This window comes from Loxodonta africana, chromosome 5 (genome assembly GCF_030014295.1).
Source record: "Loxodonta africana isolate mLoxAfr1 chromosome 5, mLoxAfr1.hap2, whole genome shotgun sequence".
NCBI classification, from domain to species: domain Eukaryota; kingdom Metazoa; phylum Chordata; class Mammalia; order Proboscidea; family Elephantidae; genus Loxodonta; species Loxodonta africana.
This window is the reverse complement of record NC_087346.1, coordinates 126939179-126957528: the sequence shown is the minus strand read 5'-3', so window position 1 is coordinate 126957528 and position 18350 is coordinate 126939179.

The window sequence follows — 18350 nt, the reverse complement described above, 5'->3', positions numbered from 1 at the left end:
ATTCTCTGCATGTGCAACATCTACATGGATACCCCACATCACCCCCAAAGGACTTGGGGAACAAGGGCCCTGGAATGAAGGTAAACTTCATGAGTGCTCTGCCATGGTAGTAGCATCCTTTGTCTCTGATATGGGAGTCTTATATCTCCTACCAGCATCCATGAACCTGTGATGGACTAATTCGTTAGTTTACGAGTAGGGTAAAATCACAGACTTAGTACAGTTTGCGGCACTGTTTAAGATGAATATCATTTTAGTCACTTAATTAGAATCTAGGATTATGCTTGCAATTTTATGGGTACATTTATTTCCCAAATAGATTGTAAAAATCCTCAAAAGTAGAAAATTTGTCTTATATTTTCATCTCCCAGAATATAACAGAGAAATTCAAAATGTATCTTATCATTTGTTTCCCCTCACTGGAGTGTAGCATCCCCAAAAGCAATGACTTGTATTTGTCTTTCCAAATCTAGTGCCTGAAAAAGTGTCTGGAAAATAGAATATGCTTTAATAATATGTAATGAATGCATGGACAGAAAATCTGAGTTTCTGAATTTACCTAGAAAAAAAGTAAGTTTTCTTTTATTAAATAAAAATCACATAAGATCACTGGTTACAAAGATGTTGAAGTGAACTTATTTGAAGAATAAAATATCTTGTATAGAATATACAATGTCTTTATCTTTTAGGAATGGTTGAATAAGACCTGCAGAGTGGACTCTCAGAGAAAAAGAAAAATACATTTGAAGAAAGTTTTTTTCTGTTTTGGTTTGTTTTTTTGTTGAAAATTGTAACACTAAATATCCATGGGGGCAGAATTCAATAGAATTCCATGTATTTGTGTAACACAAAAGGCCTATTTCCCCCCAATATTCATTCTACTTTGATAGGGGAACTTCAAAATTTAACTACAAACATGATCTCTTAGAAAAAGACTACATTTCCCAGTACCACTTACAATTAGGTGTTAGAGGTGACTAATGTGAGGCCAAGACAACAAAGGTGGAATTTATGTACTACATCTGAGAAGTGTCCTGAAAGGAAGGAGTCTTGCTTTTCTTTGTGGCCTTCTTCCTTCCTGTTTGCTAGAATGCAGATGTTGTGGCCTTAGCCAAGACAAATGTGTGGATCATGGGATCTTGGGCAATTTACTTATTAGTTAACTCATGTATAAAATTTGAATAAAAACAGTATCTACCTCTTGTGACAGTTAGAGATTCAAGTAAAAGGTGCATACTGTGTCCCTGGCAGATAAAGTATTAAAAAAATACTATTGTTATTATTGAAGTTATGTTTTTAAGATGGTTGATTAACAATATAAAAAGAGCTTGGCCTTTTGGGAACTGCGAGATTAACCTTGAATTTCTTCCTCTGTATTCAATTTCTATGAATGAGGGGAGAAAAAAAGAAAAACAAAAAGACTTTTGTTTTGTTAAAACTTTTATTACTAGCCTTTACTATTTCAGATGTTGTTTTTCTTGGTCACACTCAGCTAAACCTAATCTTAATAGATACATCTAGTAAATGTAATTTTAAAAGATCGAAAACAACAACAACAACAACAGTCTGTTGCTGTTGAGTCCATTCCGACTCCTGGTGACCCTGTAGGACAGAGTAGAACTGCCGCATACAGTTTCCAAAGAGCAAACGCTGGATTCGAACTGCTGACTTTTTGGTTAGCAGCCATAGCTCTTAACCACTACGCCACCAGGGTTTCCAATTTTAAAAGAGGAGTTACTAAATTCCAACAAATAAGATTCAATAAAATAAGAAAATTATTCAGAATTTGGAACTCTATCATAATGATTATAGATTGCTGAGCATTTTCTATGTGGAGATGTTATATAAGATCACCAGAATATGCCAACTTTATATGGTAAACGATTTTTTAAATTTAGAAATATGAAAGTTGACAGAATAATAAAATAATTAGTCTTGGAAAGTAAGCTAATCAGGGGCAGAACTAGGTTTTCAACCTAGATACATCTAATACCAGTCTCACCTTGAATTCTCATTAATACATGTTCTACCAATTTTCTGACAGGTAGATTATAATCAGCATTACTTTTGTAGTTGTAGCCTCTATGTAGCAAAACAGCCATCTCTGCAAAAACACAAATATCACTGGCCCCTGGTTATTCCTGTCTAGAGCTGATTGCTCGGAGCAGTTGTTAGTGCTGTTATATTGTAGGCCTTGCTGTTGCAGTGGTTAAGAGTCACAACTGCTAACCAAAAGGTCAGCTGTTCCTTGAAAACCCTTTGAGGCAGTTCTACCCTGTCCTATAGGGTCACTATTCACTTTCAGATGTTGGGAATGAACCATGTTTTGTTTTCTTAGGATCTTCAATTTTCTAAAAAAACTTTCTAACTATTACGCTGACCTACTTACATTTGTTTCAAAAGGATTTAAAAAAAAAAAAAATCAACAATCCCTTAACAGCTTTGGTTTTCCAGCAAACTAGTTAAACAGCTAGAAGTTAACAGTATTCTGGTTCAAGAGAAAAATAATAGAAGTTTTAAGATTCTACTGGTTCATGGTGAAGACTGGAGAAAGAGTCTTCAAAAGACAGACTGCTGAAGTGGTTTAAGAACACGTCTTCAAGCAATGCTGCAGCACAAGGGGCACCTGAGTGGTTTTCTCTCTGACTAACTTGCCCGCACACAGCTACCAAGGACAAGAAAGGATCAGCTGCTACAGGGGACCACTCTGCGGGGAATTCTGAGAGATAGAAGTCACACAGCCCTAAGCCCTTCAAATAAATGTAAAAGGCTGACTCCCTTGTTCCCAGAAAAAGTATTTGGAAACTAAATTATTTATCTTTGATAATTCAAGATTCCATCTGCCTCTGGTGCCCTTTTGGAGTTGAGAGGCAGCTAAGGCTGCAGCAGTTAACTTGTAAGAAGAGACTGTACACAGTGATGCCAGGGGGCTTACGCTAGAGAGGCTTCAGGACAAGAGATGACTAATTCATTTCCACACTAATGTGAGAGGGGAAACCAAGAAAGAGCTGATAGTATTAAACCTTAAATGATGATATTTAAATGAAACAGAGCCACAGGGAGAAAACATTAATATAGAGACAAATCTCATTTTTTTTTTCCTCCCATGGATTAAGTTTCTCTTTTCCTCAAGTATCTAATGTACCCTGGGCAAGTAATTCGTAAAATATGTTGATCGTGTTTCTGAAACAGTAGATTTTTAATTTATAATATGAACTTACAGACCAATTCATAACTGAATGCATGTCAAAGTAGCAAAATAATTGGACTAGCTCCCACCTTCGAAGCCCTCTAAACTTTTCATTCTTTTCCACTAGCTATTTTTGCCTTTGAATGAAACAGAATGAAGGACAGGAAAGTTGAAGAAAGATATACAAATGGTAGCTTAGAAAGCCTAGAGTTGTGCTCCAAAATAAACTTTTGTGTAATGAGAGAGTTTATTGTTACTGTTGTTATTGTTAGTTGCTGTTGAGTCTATTCCTACTTATGGTGACCCTGTGTAGGCAGAGTAGAACTGTTCCACAGGGTTTTCAATCATGTGACCTTTGGGAAGCAGATCACCTGAGGAGTCAAATAGCCAAACTTTTAGCTAGTAGTTGAGTATTACACCACCTGGGGACACTAGGGAAAGAGTAGAACAGCTAAATCATTGCCCCTACCCCCATCTTTGAAACACTGTCTTAGTTTGAGGCTTTTTTTTTTTTTAAATAGAGTAAATATACTGCATTTTTACATAAATAACGCACACCTTCTATATTTGTTTGCCAACCACTTCTTCCTTCCCCACAAGGTATTATTCATCGGTGGTCTATGCTAACTTTTTTTTTTTTTTTAACAGCAACATTAAAAAAAAATCTCCAAAGGCGCACCTGTGAAAATACCTCGTAGGGGGAGGGAGCCGTTGGCAAACAAATGTAGAAGGTGCACATTATTTGTGTAAAAATTCATCAAGAGGCAGATATTCTTTCACATACTCCCCTATTTTCTTCCTACATCTTAAAAACAACTTTCTGTAATTAGTAATATTCCATTACCAGGGCATTTTTAGAAAGACTGAAGATGACTTGTCTAATTTTATTAAAACATACAATATTATTGGCATTTTAGACTTTTCTTACTACTCTTACTTTCTCCTATTCTAAACCTCTCTTGCTTAACTATCAGCCCATCAGTAGTTTCAGATAAAGATCAGTTTAGTGACTTCTCTTCCTGAACTTCAAACTCTCAGAAAAGACGGAAACCCTGGATGCAAAATACAAGATGAGTGTTCAGAGAACATTTGGTACATCAAAAATTCAATATAAGTGCCAGGATGAATTTGGTACTACACAACATTCCTGAACCAATAAAGTTTTAAGGATATTTCTGATATACTTTAGCTACAACCTGTATTAAAACACATTTGGAAAACTACAGAAATCAACATTCATATTTTTAAAGAAAAATTTTTTCTTTCTTGCATTAAAAAAAAAAAAATTTAGGTAAAATAAATAAACAGGCGGGGAGGCATAGAGGTTGATGAGGCCCAGAGGAGAGATTGGAAGGTATAAAATCAGCCACTTTAAAATATAAACATTCACATAAATGCTGTTGAGTTTTTTGATAAAATAATTTTACAGCATGTTTTTTACCTTATAGAATATAAAGTATAAAAAACAGATATATAAACATCCTATTTTGTTAGCTATTTACTATATTAAAACCTAAGTCATATTGAGGACTAAAGTACACCTGACCCAAATCATGGTGTTTTCAATTGCCTCATGTGCACGTAAAAGCTGGACAATGAAAAAGGAAGACCTAAGAATTGACACCTTTGAATTGTGGTGTTGGCAAAGAATATTTAATATACCATGGACTGCCAAAATAACAAACACATCTTTCTTGGAAGAAGTACAGCCAGAATGTCCTTACAAGCAAGGATTGCCAGACTACATCTCGCATACTCTGGACATACTGTCAGGGGGGTTCAGTCCCTGAAGAAGGACATCATGCTTGGTAAAGTACCAAAGACAAACAAAAACAAAACAAAACCCAGTGAGGACGAGTCGATTCTGACTCATAGCGACCCTATAGGACAGAGTAGAACTGCCGCACAGAGTTTCCAAGGAGCACCTGGCGGATTTGAACTGCCGATCCTTTGGTTAGCAGCCATAGCACTTAACCACTATGACCCAGGGTTTCCAACAGGGTCACCAAAAAAGAGGAAGACCCTCAGCAAGACTGACTGAAACAGTGGCTGCAACAACGGGCTTAAGCATAACAACGATCATGAGGATGGTGCAGGATCGGGCAGTGTTTCCTTCTGTTGTAGGTAGGGTCGCTATGAGTTGGAACTGATTCAACAGCACCTAACAACAACAACAACTATAGTGAAAGAGCCATTCATTCAAAAAGTCTTAAATACAATACCTCTGTTATTTATTATTATTATAATCATTTTATTTTTTCTGTCCTCAATATAAACAATGGTGTTTTCGGAGTATGAAAAGAAAATATAGCAATTACCTTATTTTTCACAGGTGTTTTCTAAAGTATGTCTGTGATGACACAGGTAACCCTTTTTTTCAAAGGATAAATATAATTTCCGGACTCTTTTTTTAACCTGAAAACTCAGGGTCAAATTCATAACAGATGCGGTAAAAATATAGAAGAAATAAAATGAAGTAACTGTAAAATATTATAATGACATAAAATTTAAAAATATAATCAAGTAAAATATTAAAACATTATAATCATGTAAAATTTTAACATTATAATCATCTAAAATTTACAAATATTTAAAGATGAGATAGATGATAGATAATAGAGACAAATAAATATATAATAGTATGCACCCACTGCTTAAAGGACCCTATAAACCATGCAGCACCTTTTTTTGCATAGTATAACGTTACTTTCAAAAGGTTTGACCTACAATCACATACTTCATATAAAAAATAATCTAACTTCATTTAAAAAATCTCTAAAGTTTTCAGTATGTATTGTACTAGTTTCTATACACCACATGACCCCTATCTTTGAAGAATTTAAAGTCCCCAAAGGGAGTCCTTAAATATTTTCAGAAAAATGCTGTCTGGACAACGTAAACAACAATCTTATCTCCTGGGGCATCAAGAAGAGCATATGGAGAAGATGAATTTGAAATGTGTAAAACTCATTCTGTTGCCATCGAGTCGATTCCGACTCATAGTGCCTCACAAGGTTTTCAAGGAGCACCTGGTGGATTCGAACTGCCAACCTTTGCTTAGCAGCCATAGCTTTTAACCACTTTGCCACCAGCGTTTCCGAAATATGTAAGGAAGGGTAGGTAGTCTTTTTCCAGCCACTAAAGGTTTTTTTTTTTTTTTTTTAAAGGTATGATGGGGGCATTTCCAGAGAGGAGATTACTTTGAGAAGAGACCTAGAACCAGGAAATGAAAGACATATGCATACAGTAAGATGTAGTAAATGCTGAGCTATATTACTTCATTTAGATCTACCAGCATAGGTGCATCTCTGGAGAAGGGCATCATGCTTGGTAATGTAGAGGGTCAATGAAAAAGAGGAAGACCTTCAGTGAAATGGATTGACACAGTGGCTGCCACAATGGGCTCAAACATACCCACTACTGTGAGAATGGCTGGAATACATCTACTATTGTGAGGATGGTACAGGACCAGGCAATGTTTCATTCATGCGTTTGCTATCAATTGGAACCAACTTGAAGGCACCTAACAACAACAACATATTATAAATTACCTAGGAGGAGGGGCTAAGTGTAGAAATTTGTTGTTATTGTTATTAGGTGCCATTGGGTAGATTTTTAACTCAGAGCAAATCCATGTGACAGAGTAGAACTGTCCCATAGGGTTTTCTTGGCTGTAGTTTTTAAGGAAACAGATCACCAGGTATTTTTCCCAAGGAGCCTCTGGATGGGTTTGAACCACCAACCTTTTGGTTAACAGCCAAGAGCTTAACCATTTTGCTATCAGGGGAAACAATTATTTCAGAACCTAATAACCATCACTACTTCCATTCATAAGCAGTCCTATTTTTCAGAACATATTAAATATTTGAATTTTAAAATTATACTTAATTTGAGAGACAATAGGGAGTTGTAAACTTTTTAAAAAGTGTTCAAAAATCCAAAAATATTTTTGATTTCTTTGTAAAAACTTAGGAGGACATTTTGGGGGTGACTGTGATGACTCATGACATCTGTACAGATGAAGTTTGAAGTGGTTTATTCATTTCCCATCAATAATTTCCCTGTAGAAAGAAGCTATTCAAAATCATCCCATAGTTCTTCAATTACTCTTTTCAAACACACCCTACTTTTTTTTTTTTTTTGGTCTTTTGTATATAGCAGGCAAGGTGTTACAATTAAAGTGAATAAAAGCAAAAAAAATTAGGCCTACTTACAAAATAAACTGAAAATACAAAGTAAAAAAAAAAAAAAAGGCAAGAACTACTTAAACCCCCCACCCCCAAAACCAAACCCATTGCTATCAAGTCAATTCCAACTCATAGTGACAGTGTAAGACAGAATAGAACTGCTCCATAGAATTTCCAAGGAGCACCTGGTGGATTAGAACTGCTGACCTTTTGGTTAGCAGCCAAACTCTTAACCACTATAACACCAAGGTTTCCAAGAACTACTTAAAAACCGAAAACCAAACCCACTGCCGTTGAGTCGATTCCAACTCATAGCAACCCTAGGGGACAGAGTAGAACTGCCCCACAGAGTTTCCAAGGAGCACCTGGTGGATTTGAACTGAGGACCTCTTGGTCAGCAGCCTTAGCACTTAACCACTAGGCCACCAGAGTTTCCAAGAACTACTTACAAGATGCAAAATAGCAGAAGAAAGGGGATCAGCACCATGGGACCTTCTTATTAGGTACTTCTTTCCTCTCCTAATCTTTTTGCCAGTTAGTAAGGCTTAAGCAAACTTTTGTGTGTTATTCCAATACATTTCTAGGCTAGACAATTATTCGGAAATTTTATTTCCATGAAAATCCAAGATAGTTATGGAAATATAAGGCACAAGCAGGCAGGAGGACCAAGTTTTCTATCCTTAGATTGAGGTTTATGAAAGGGCACCATTAATATAGAGAATTGGGAGTATAATGTAGGGAAACTGAAATTTGTAGCATGAGTAACAAAGCGTAAGCTCAACTCTACTTATTGAACAAACATTGAGAAGGAAAGGAGCCCTGAAGCCCTGGAGATGTGAACTCCTCGATGGGAAAGAAAAGCTATTTGTAGAGAAACACAGCATCTTGTAACTGGTGATACTTTAGAATCCAATGAGTACAGTAAGTATAAAATTACCCACTTGAACTAGGTCACTGTTAGGTGGAAGAGGCCTGAAAATAAAATCAATAGGCATTACCTGATCCAAAGAAAGCTTGGAAAAGCAAACTGAGATATATGGTTACTCTACCAATAGGCTTTATTACAAACCTCATTGCTTGGAAATGCAGAAGCTACTCTACTTTCTTCCCAAGCACTTAGTCTTAAAAATTGAATGTATCAAATGTAGCTACTGAGAACTTAAGAGAAAAATGCAAAGGATAGGAAGCTGAAACTCATCTGTGTTCCTACTAAGCTACACATATCAATACTAAATATTCGTACTAACTGTCATATGAATTATGGCCTTAAACTCAATAGGCATTATTTGATCCAAAGAAAGCTTGGACAAGCCAACTGAGCAATATGGTCACTCTACCAATAGGGCTTTATTATAGACCTCATTGCTTGGAAATACTGAAGCTACTCTGCTTTCTTCCCAAGCACTTGAATATTAGTCCTAAAAATTGATTGTATCAAACCTAGCTACTGAGAACTTAAGGGAAATATGCAAATGATGAGAAGCAGGAAGTGATCTGTGGTCCTACTGAACTACACATATCAATACTAAATATTCATATTAACCATCATATGAATTATGGCCTTAAACTCTTCTCATGTTTTAAACCTGGAATCATATCAAATTTAAAACAATTACACTAGAAAACAATAAAACCCATTATTGTGTTGTGTATTTCCTCATGCATTTCTTTGCAAGTGCATGTTGAGTCATGCTTTTTTCACCTTGGTTTTTAGAAACATACTTTTTCAGTAAAATCTTATTATGTTTATTTCCTTGTAACTGATTGTTCTGTGGACTTTCTACGTATTTTTTTTTTTTTTTTTTATTACAAGGAACTTGATAAACGTAGTTGACTGAGCTGGAATTGCTAATATATTTTAAGTCACTGAAATTTGGCAAAATTTTGGTAAACAGGTCTTTTCAGTCATCCAACATTTCTAAATAGTCTAATGGCTTGAGAAATGGAATAAATCCAATAAAGCTATTGAAATAGCCGAAAGTCATGATTTTTTTTTTTTTTTTTTGTATCCATATGCATGGTCTCTGAAGTCATCTTTCACCACATAAATTGACACTTTTTCCCTTTAAAAGCAATGATGTATTGGTATTTATAGCATGATAAATTTTAAGATGATTCTGGTATTCTACAGTTTTTTTCAGTATAAACCAAAAAACCAAACCTGTTGTAGTAAAGTCCATTTTGACTCATAGTGACCCTATGAGACAGAGTAGAACTGACCTATAGGGTTTCCAAGGATTGGCTGGTGGATTCAAACTGCCTACCTTTTTGTTAGCAGCCGAGCTCTTAACCACTGTGCCACCAGGGCAATGTACAACTTTTCATATATGACCATGGATGTTACAAAAATAATGAAAATCAGACCTTACTTCTTAATATTTCATATGTATAAAAATCAGTTCCTTTATAAAGTGGCCTTTTGCCTTGATTCTTTGGAAAAACTGCTTGAGAAATTTTTCCCTTAAGCCCTAAGTTGGCAGTGCTGGCTGTGACAAACCCGGAAAGGACCCAGCAGCAGAGTCTGTGATGACAGATGACAAGACAGGCCAAGAAGAGCCTCTCCTGAAGGGGCTGAGAGGAGCCTGTCCTCAGGGGTCTAAAAGAAGCCCTACCTCAGGGTGTCGAGAGGAGCCTGTTCTGAAGGAGTCAGCAGAACGTCTGCACTGCCAAGAGAAGCTGACAGAGCTGACCTGTACTGAAGAAGGGAGACTTTACCTACGTGTTTACTGACCCCGATCCTGATGGCCCTTATCCTGGGCTGTACCCTGTTGCTTCCTTAATAAAACACTTAGCTGTAAGTATGGTCCTGTGACTTCGATGTGGCCATTGCAATGGGTTATTGAACCCAGAACAGAAGCACAGAGTGCTGTGGGAGAGACGGCTGATGTTCGAATTAACATCAAGTTGACAAAAGTTGGAGGGTAGAAATATGCCTGACCTCTACCTCATGGAAATCAGTATTGTGTTGATGGCGATTCTCATTAACCCCCATGAAGTTAGACATGCCAGCCTTTCAGTTAGCAGCCAAGCACTTAACCACTCTGCCAGGAGGGCTCCTTTTTACTCATGTAGAAACCACTGTTAATCCTTTGGGGAAGATATGAATTTGTTCCCAACTTAATGCACATATTATTTTATTTGAATAAAAGCAAAATTGTGGGGGAGGGAATAAGATGTACCTGTAATTTACCTGTTTGCAGCTCTTCATTTATGTTTCCATCTAAGGATATAGTATCAATGAATAAAAAGAAAAAGAGTAGAAAAAAGAAAGTATTTAGCATTATTTTAAGATATTAACTCGTTACTCATCACCAGTTGCCTTGGAGTCGATGCCAACTCATGGTAACACCATGAGTATCAGATTAGAACTGGCCTCCATAGTCTTTTCAATGGCTGTGATTTTTCAGAAACAAATTGCCAGGCCTTTCTTCCTAGGTGGCTCTGGGTGAATTTGAACAGCCAACCTTTCTGTTAGTAGCCAAAGTGCTTAACCCAGGGATATTTTTAACTCAGTAGTCCTTATATAATCATAGGTGATGGGTGATGAATTTATTTCCACTTTATAGATAAGGGAATTGAGGCATGAGAGCCTTAAGTAGCTTATCACATACCTAATAAAGGGGAGAGCTGAGATTCAAACTCAGATAATCTGGCTTTCTAACTAGTATGGAGGTAAAAGCATAATGCAATTTGTCAGGCTGATCTAAGATAGACTAATAAAGGAGTCTAAGATAGGTTAATAATGGAGTAAAGAGCCCTACTGGTGCAGTCGTTAAGTGCTCAGCTGTTAACCAAGAGGCCAGCAGTTTGAACCCACCAGCCACTCCACAGAGGAAAGATGTGGCAGTCTGCTTCCCTGAAGACGTACAGCCTTGGAAATGCTATGGGACAGTCCTATAGGGTTGCTATAAGTTGGAATTGACTCGATGGTAAGTTTTTTTTTGTTTTGTTTTTGTTTTTTTAGTTTTGAATAAAAGAGTGGGGAGAGGCTGCTGAAAATTAAGAGAGGTGCTTAGAAGAATATATTATTAAGCGTACTGCTGATTAAATGTTGGTTTGATTGTCCCCAAACTATCATTATCATTAATTAATTCAGCAGGCAACCATTGGAGTTTCCTTTAGAGTCAGTTTCCCAAAACACACTCTCATCTTTTTACTTTGACTATACGTTTTGTATTTGACCGTATTTTGACACCTCATTTCTCCTCTTGACTCTGGGTGTGTGTGTGTGTGTGTGTGTGTGTGTGTGTGTGTGATATGCAGCTCTCTTTCATAGACACAATCCCCTTCAGAAGGTTTGAAAAGGCAATCTTTTCTCTCTGATTCTAGGTTTAGGGTATATTTGGGGATTTTAAGGTTTAGACTGCCACCAAGAAGGCTGCTACTATTATCATGCTGAACAGATGCTGCCAGCTCTTAAGCTCCAGATATGTCTATAGAAGCTCTTCTCACTCTTTTAAGCATTAACTCAGGAAAGCAAAAGGTAGGCTCAGGGCACCGCAAAGCTGCCTGTGGTATTTCATCCTGCAAGGTGACAGGTTTTCTCATGATGAAACTTGCCAAGTCATAAGCCAGTTCAGAAAGAGTTCTTAATTGTTTCTTTCTAAACTTTGTTTACACCAACTTTTAATTCATTTTGTTTAAATGGAATTTTATTGAGGTTGTCAGGAGCAGACTGCATGCTGGGAGTTGTATGGAACCAAAAACATTATCCCAGATGAAGTAACAGCTGGAAAGAAACTATGGGACATCCCACACATCCCCCACTGAGATCTAGACAATGGGTGAGTTATTTGACAAAGTAACAGCAACAGCTGCCAAGTAGGTCGTTTTTTAAAACTCAACTTTGAAACTTTTTGAATTGAAATAAGCATGCTTTGTGGAGCATATTTAGGGTGAAAACACACTTCAGAATATTTCTTTACCATATGAAACTTAGTATAACTAAAAATTTGATCAGTCATCTTTCGTATCATTGTTAATCTAATGAATTGGGAAGAATTTCAATTGAAAGAAATATTAATTTAAACTCTAGGCCTAATATCAGTTCTGTATAGCATAAGCTAACAATTGGCAGTGTTCAGATAAACACAATAATATGTATGGTTGAGATGCATTTTCCAATCTTTTAAATTTTCTTTTCTAAATAATTTAACAACAACAATGAATCCATACATATTGGAGAATCTATTCCATTAACAAGTGTATAGACCTAGGTTTTTAAAAACCTCAATATAATACTTTTGAATTAAAATGATCACTTTTGTTTAAAACTGAATATATATTTTTAACAAGAAAATGTAGAAATTTGGTAAATAAGTTCAAGCAGCCTTTTCTCTTTAATCTTCAACTATTGCATGATCACATTATTTGTCTAATGTTTGTGCTACCCCACCTCAGGTATTTATTAGCTGGAAGATAGTCCTCCTTAATTTAATTAAAACCAGTTGCCCTCTTATGATAAGCCATTGCCATCAAGTTGATTCTAGTTCATAGTGATCCTACAGGACAGGGTAGAACTGCCCCATACAGTTTCCAGGACTATAATCTTTATTGAAGAAGACTACCACATTTTTCTTCCACAGAGTGGCTGGTGGATTTGAACTGCTGATCATTGGTTTAGCAGCCGAGCTGTTAACCTCTGTGCCACCATGGCTCCTTCCTCCTATCAATAACACTGGTCAAATCACTCTAACATGCTAAGTGCCACAAATAACATATAGACATAATTTTTCAAGAGATTTATAATCTAAAATAATCTTGCAAATTAGAAATAAGTTCACTAATACAAATAGTTTTTTTTAATTTAATTAGATTTCTCCACTTCCCTTTATTCAGTAGTCATATATGTCAGTTACACAATTAAAACAACATCATTTGTAACATTCTTAGCATTTAAGTTTTCCTGAAGGTACTCTTAAATACAGAGTGAACAGATTTTTCAGGAGCATAGCTAAATTTAAGAACTGGGTCTTTTTCTTTATCTAACCAGAAAATGGACAAGCTCACAGCTAAAATGAAGGAAATGATATTTGGAGAGGGTTATATGAGATTTTGCATGAATTGTGATGTTTTATAGAACATCATAAGAATCATTTCTTTTTCTATATAATTTGCGTCAACGGTGAAATCTGGCTATGCATTCTGCGGTGGATTTTAATCGTGGTTCTACTAATTCATTTTGTTGTGTAGAAACTGAACACAAGAGGAAAGATTACCTGTACATGATCTTTCTGTTTTATTATTTACATATAATTCAGAGTTTAAAGTTCATTTAACAGTGTTTTGAGATCATGCTTTGTGGAAGCAGATTCTATGATTGTATGGATTCTAATTCTGTTAAAATATTATTCAGGAAGAAGAAGGATGCTGGTGCCTTGAAAGTTGTGTGTAATCTTTCCCTTTTGCCCACATAGACCAGGAAGGCTCCCTGGGAGCTAGCTTTGAGATAAGAGAACAGAACTTAATGGATAAGAAGAATGTAAGGGTATGTTCAGTCTTTGATATAGCCTGCAGGAACCTAGTGTGGCTGAGTTTTTGCTGTGAGAAGGGCAGGAATGAGCTGTTCTTAGAAGTGTATTCATAAAAGCAGTTGTTTTGTGAGTAGTACATACAAATTATAACTTAAAACAAATGCAAAATAAGAGTGAAAATAATCTATACAATTATTTGTGTTGTCTTGCCTTTAAAGGGCAATCATTTTCATAAATATGTTTCTGAATAAACTATTGAACCCTGAAACTTGTTGATGTAGGAACGCATGAAGTGACAGGTCTTACATCAAAGTTTTACTGTTCAAATAACCATGAGCTCATATTTCTATATTTTGAAAAGTTTCTTTAGCAGTAGAGTGAGTGAAAATATTGTTCACAGCACAGCTCACAGTTAGCTCTAAGTGGATTAACTGTGAAGAAGAGACAAGTTTCCTATTCCTAATGAACAAACTTTTATTCATGATTTTGAGTGGCTTGTTGATTTCAGTTTAATAGATACTTATAGGAAAGAACACTTTGCCCTTGAGAGGTTATACATATGAACCTGGAAGCAAAACCTCAAAATCAGAGTCAAATAATAGTAAAAGGATTTTCCATCTCCAGTCTGCATACTTCCTGAGCCCTCTTCCATTATAAATAAATAAATAAATAATTGATATTGAGCTGATTCTGACTTCTGGTTATCCCACAGGTGTTACAGTAGAATTTTTCTCCATAAGGTTTTCAATGGCTGGTTTTCTTGAAAGTAGATTACCAGGCTTTTCTCCCTAGGTTCCTCTGGATGGACTCAAATCTTCAACCTTTCAGTTAGCATCTGAGTGCATTAACTCTTTGAATCACTCAGAAACTCTTCCTCTTCCATAGATTCAACTAATTACTCCATACCCTCAGGTGCATTCCTCTCATTCATCCTATGTAAGCATATTTCAAAGCTAAAACTTAACCTACCTTTGACTTCATCCCCAAATTATTCTCTTTTTTTTTTTTTTTTTCTATCTTCCCATTTTAATAAAAAGCATAGCCTCCTCCCTGTTGTTCAACCCTAAAGCCTGGGATTTATCCCTGATTCCTCATAACTTCTGAAATGCCATTAACTCCATAAGACCTCAAAAGTATTTCACCAGTTCATGTGCTTCTTTCCATTTCTACTGCCACTATGCAAGTCCAAAGTCATCATTCCTAGCTTGTATTAAAACATACTGGAGGTGAAGCCAACCTGGCACCAGAGACGGATGCACTGTGCCTACTATCTATAGCAAAACCCCAGAAAACTAAGTAAAACAGATAGAAAACTCAATCCTGGAACCATAAGCACCAAAGGAAAGGATAAAAAACAAGATTGGACACTGAATGGAAGAAAGAACTGATGGAAAACAGAGAATGAGGAGAGATATGGAGTGTAGGTCTCCTGCCAACTAATACTCCGTCATATCACCATCTTGGAAGACAGCCAATAATGACCCCAGACAGAGTACAGGAAGGCTACTTCACAGAGCTCCTAACAGGAGACAGAATACCCAGTAAACAGAGAAACATGGTTTCCCACCTCTCACCCATCTGCCCCGTATGCCACCTTCGTATCTTCCTGACAGGCCACACTGCATCACTTGGCTAGAGAGCCACAGGCCCACCACCACCCCAGATCTACCCTGTGCCCACTCACTGGCACCTGCCATTCCATTTTCTTTTTTCCCTTTCTTCCTTTTCTTTTTCCTTTGCACCTAGCCCAGTACAGTACCTCCACACCTTCCAGACAGACTATGCCACACCACTCTGCTAGAGAACCCCCAGCCTTCCACCATCCAATGTCTGCCCCACCCCCACCCACGAGCTCCCGCCACACTATTTTTTTCCCTTCCTTTTCTTTCTCTCTCCCACACTATTCCCATATGCCACGTCCACCCATTCCTGATGGGCCACTTCACTGCTTGGATAGAAAGCCACTGGTCTGCTGCTGCCCCAGGTAAACCTGCCTTACACTCTGGCTCATGCCATGCCACCCCCCCTCCCCTTCTTCCTTTTCTTTCTCCTTTCCACATAGCCATGTATGCCACATTGTCCCCTACTCTGTGGGCCATATCACACCACCATGGCTAGAAAGCAACCAGTCAGCCACTGCCCTGGACCTAACCCATCTCCACATACTGGCTCCTGCCATGCCATTTAAAAATGTGTATATTTTATTATTTTTTTTTATTTTATTATTTTCCCTTTCTTCCAATTTTTCTTCCCCCCACCTAGCCCCAAATGCTCCACCTCCACTCTTTCCCACCAGGCCATGCTGCACTGCATCAGCTAGAGAGTAAACAGCCCATCATCACATGAGGTCCACCCACCCTCACCTGCTTGCTCCCACCACATCATTTTTTAATTTCATTGATTTTTTTTTTCCTTTCTTGTTTTCTTTCTCCCTCCAACCTAGTCCTGTATGCCATGTAATCTTCTTCCCTATGGGCCATGCTGCACCACCTAGGCTAGAGACCCACTGGCCCACCACTGTCCTGGTTGCACTCCACCCCCACTTGCCAGCTCCCCCACTCCCAATGTGCTGCCATCTTTTTTTTTTTCACTTTATTTTCTTTCTTCCTCCTATCTCAACCCATAAACCACCTTCCCACCTTCATGCCAGCCTCTCCATTCTGCCACGGATAGAGCACCACCAGTGAACAAGACCACCGTGGCCCTAGGTCTGCACCACCGTATATTCTATTCTATTTTATTTTTTCTTTCTTTTATTTCTACCTCTCACCTAGCCCCATATGACATCTCCTTCCCTTCCAACTAACCCCCAGATCTACCCTGCCACTGCCTGTACACTACCTTTTTTTCTTTTTTTGTCTCTTTTCTTTCTACCCTCCATCTAGCCCTGTATACCAACACCCCTTTACAATGGTCCCCACCATGACAACATGGCTACAACATCCGTGATGATCAAGCCCACCACTACACCAGGCCTGCACCGTTCCTCCCCTCCTGTCACTTGACGGCTTCTGACTGGTGGGAAGTAAGTCTGTTCCACTATCTATCCAACACACCCTTCTATCTGGGTGGGGCTGTGAACACTCCTACACAGCTGGACAAATATCAGTAGGCAGACAGCATCTATCTGATCAGTTTGCCTTCAGCCACCACATCAAACTGATGACAGTGAAGTGGGCTCACTATGCCTGCTGGTACCCTGACCACCTGGACAAGGAGATGAGAGCTATCATGCCCACAGATGAGCAAGTAGCAAAGCACACTTGGCCTGCCCACACTGACATATCAAAACAAAACAAAAGGTAGGACAAAACAAATTAAAGTAAAATCCATAAATAAAGAAAATAATAATTTAATATCTTGGCTACAGCAGAAAATATCGAAATATATAAAAAAGCAGGACAAGACGGCTCCAGCAAATGACCAAAATAAAGAATAAGATGACCTTCTGGTACAAGAAAAGGCAGTGGAAACACCTGATAGGGAATTAAAAAGACTAATATTTAGGGATCTCCAGGCGATTAGGAAAGAGATCAAGGAAAACACAGAAAAAAAACAATAAAAACAGCCAAAATCAAGGAAAGCACAATAGAAGAATGAAGGAAAATAATACAATACCAATATGTAAAATTAAATAAACAATTTGAAATCATACACAAACAGCAACTAGAAATCTAAAAAGCAAACAACAAAATTTCAGAAATGGAAAATTCAGTAAAAAGTCTTAGAAGAAAATTTGAAACAATGGAAGACAGAATGGTGAGATTTAAGACAAATCCATGAACACCGCTTTGTTTGAGGAAAATCAGAGAACGGAATGAAGAAAAATGAAGAAAACCACAGAATTATGTAGGACACAATCAAGAGCAAAAATTTGTACATGATTGAAGTTCCAGAACAGGGGTAGAAAATGGAAAACACAGTGAAGATGTTTGAAGATTTGCTGTCAGAAAACTTCCCAAATGTCATAAATGATGAAAAACTGACCATCCAAGAAGCTTAACACACCACATACAGTTTAGACCTGAAAAGAAAGTCACCAAGACATACCATAATCACACTTGCCAAAACCAAAGACAAAAGTAAGAATTCTGAGAGCAGCTGAAGAAAAACAAAAAGTCATTTACAAAGGGAAAGCAATAAGACTAAACTCTGATTACTCAGCAAAAACTATGCAGGCAAGAAGGCAATGAGATGAAATATATAAAAGCATAAAAGAAAAAACTGCCAACTAAGAATATATATTCTGCAAAACTCAAATATTATGACAAAATTAGGATATTTCCAGATAAACAGAAATTAAGTGAATTTGTAAAAAACAAATCAAATTGACAAAAAAATGTTAAAGAGAACCCTTTGTTCAGAGAACCAACAACATCACAGAACAATCAAAGTCTAGGACACAGGACAGCATCAGCCAGATACCAACCTAGGTAAAGAACTCTCAATAATATAACAAAAGTAAAAGATTTACAACAGGAAACCAAGTGGTCAACCTGT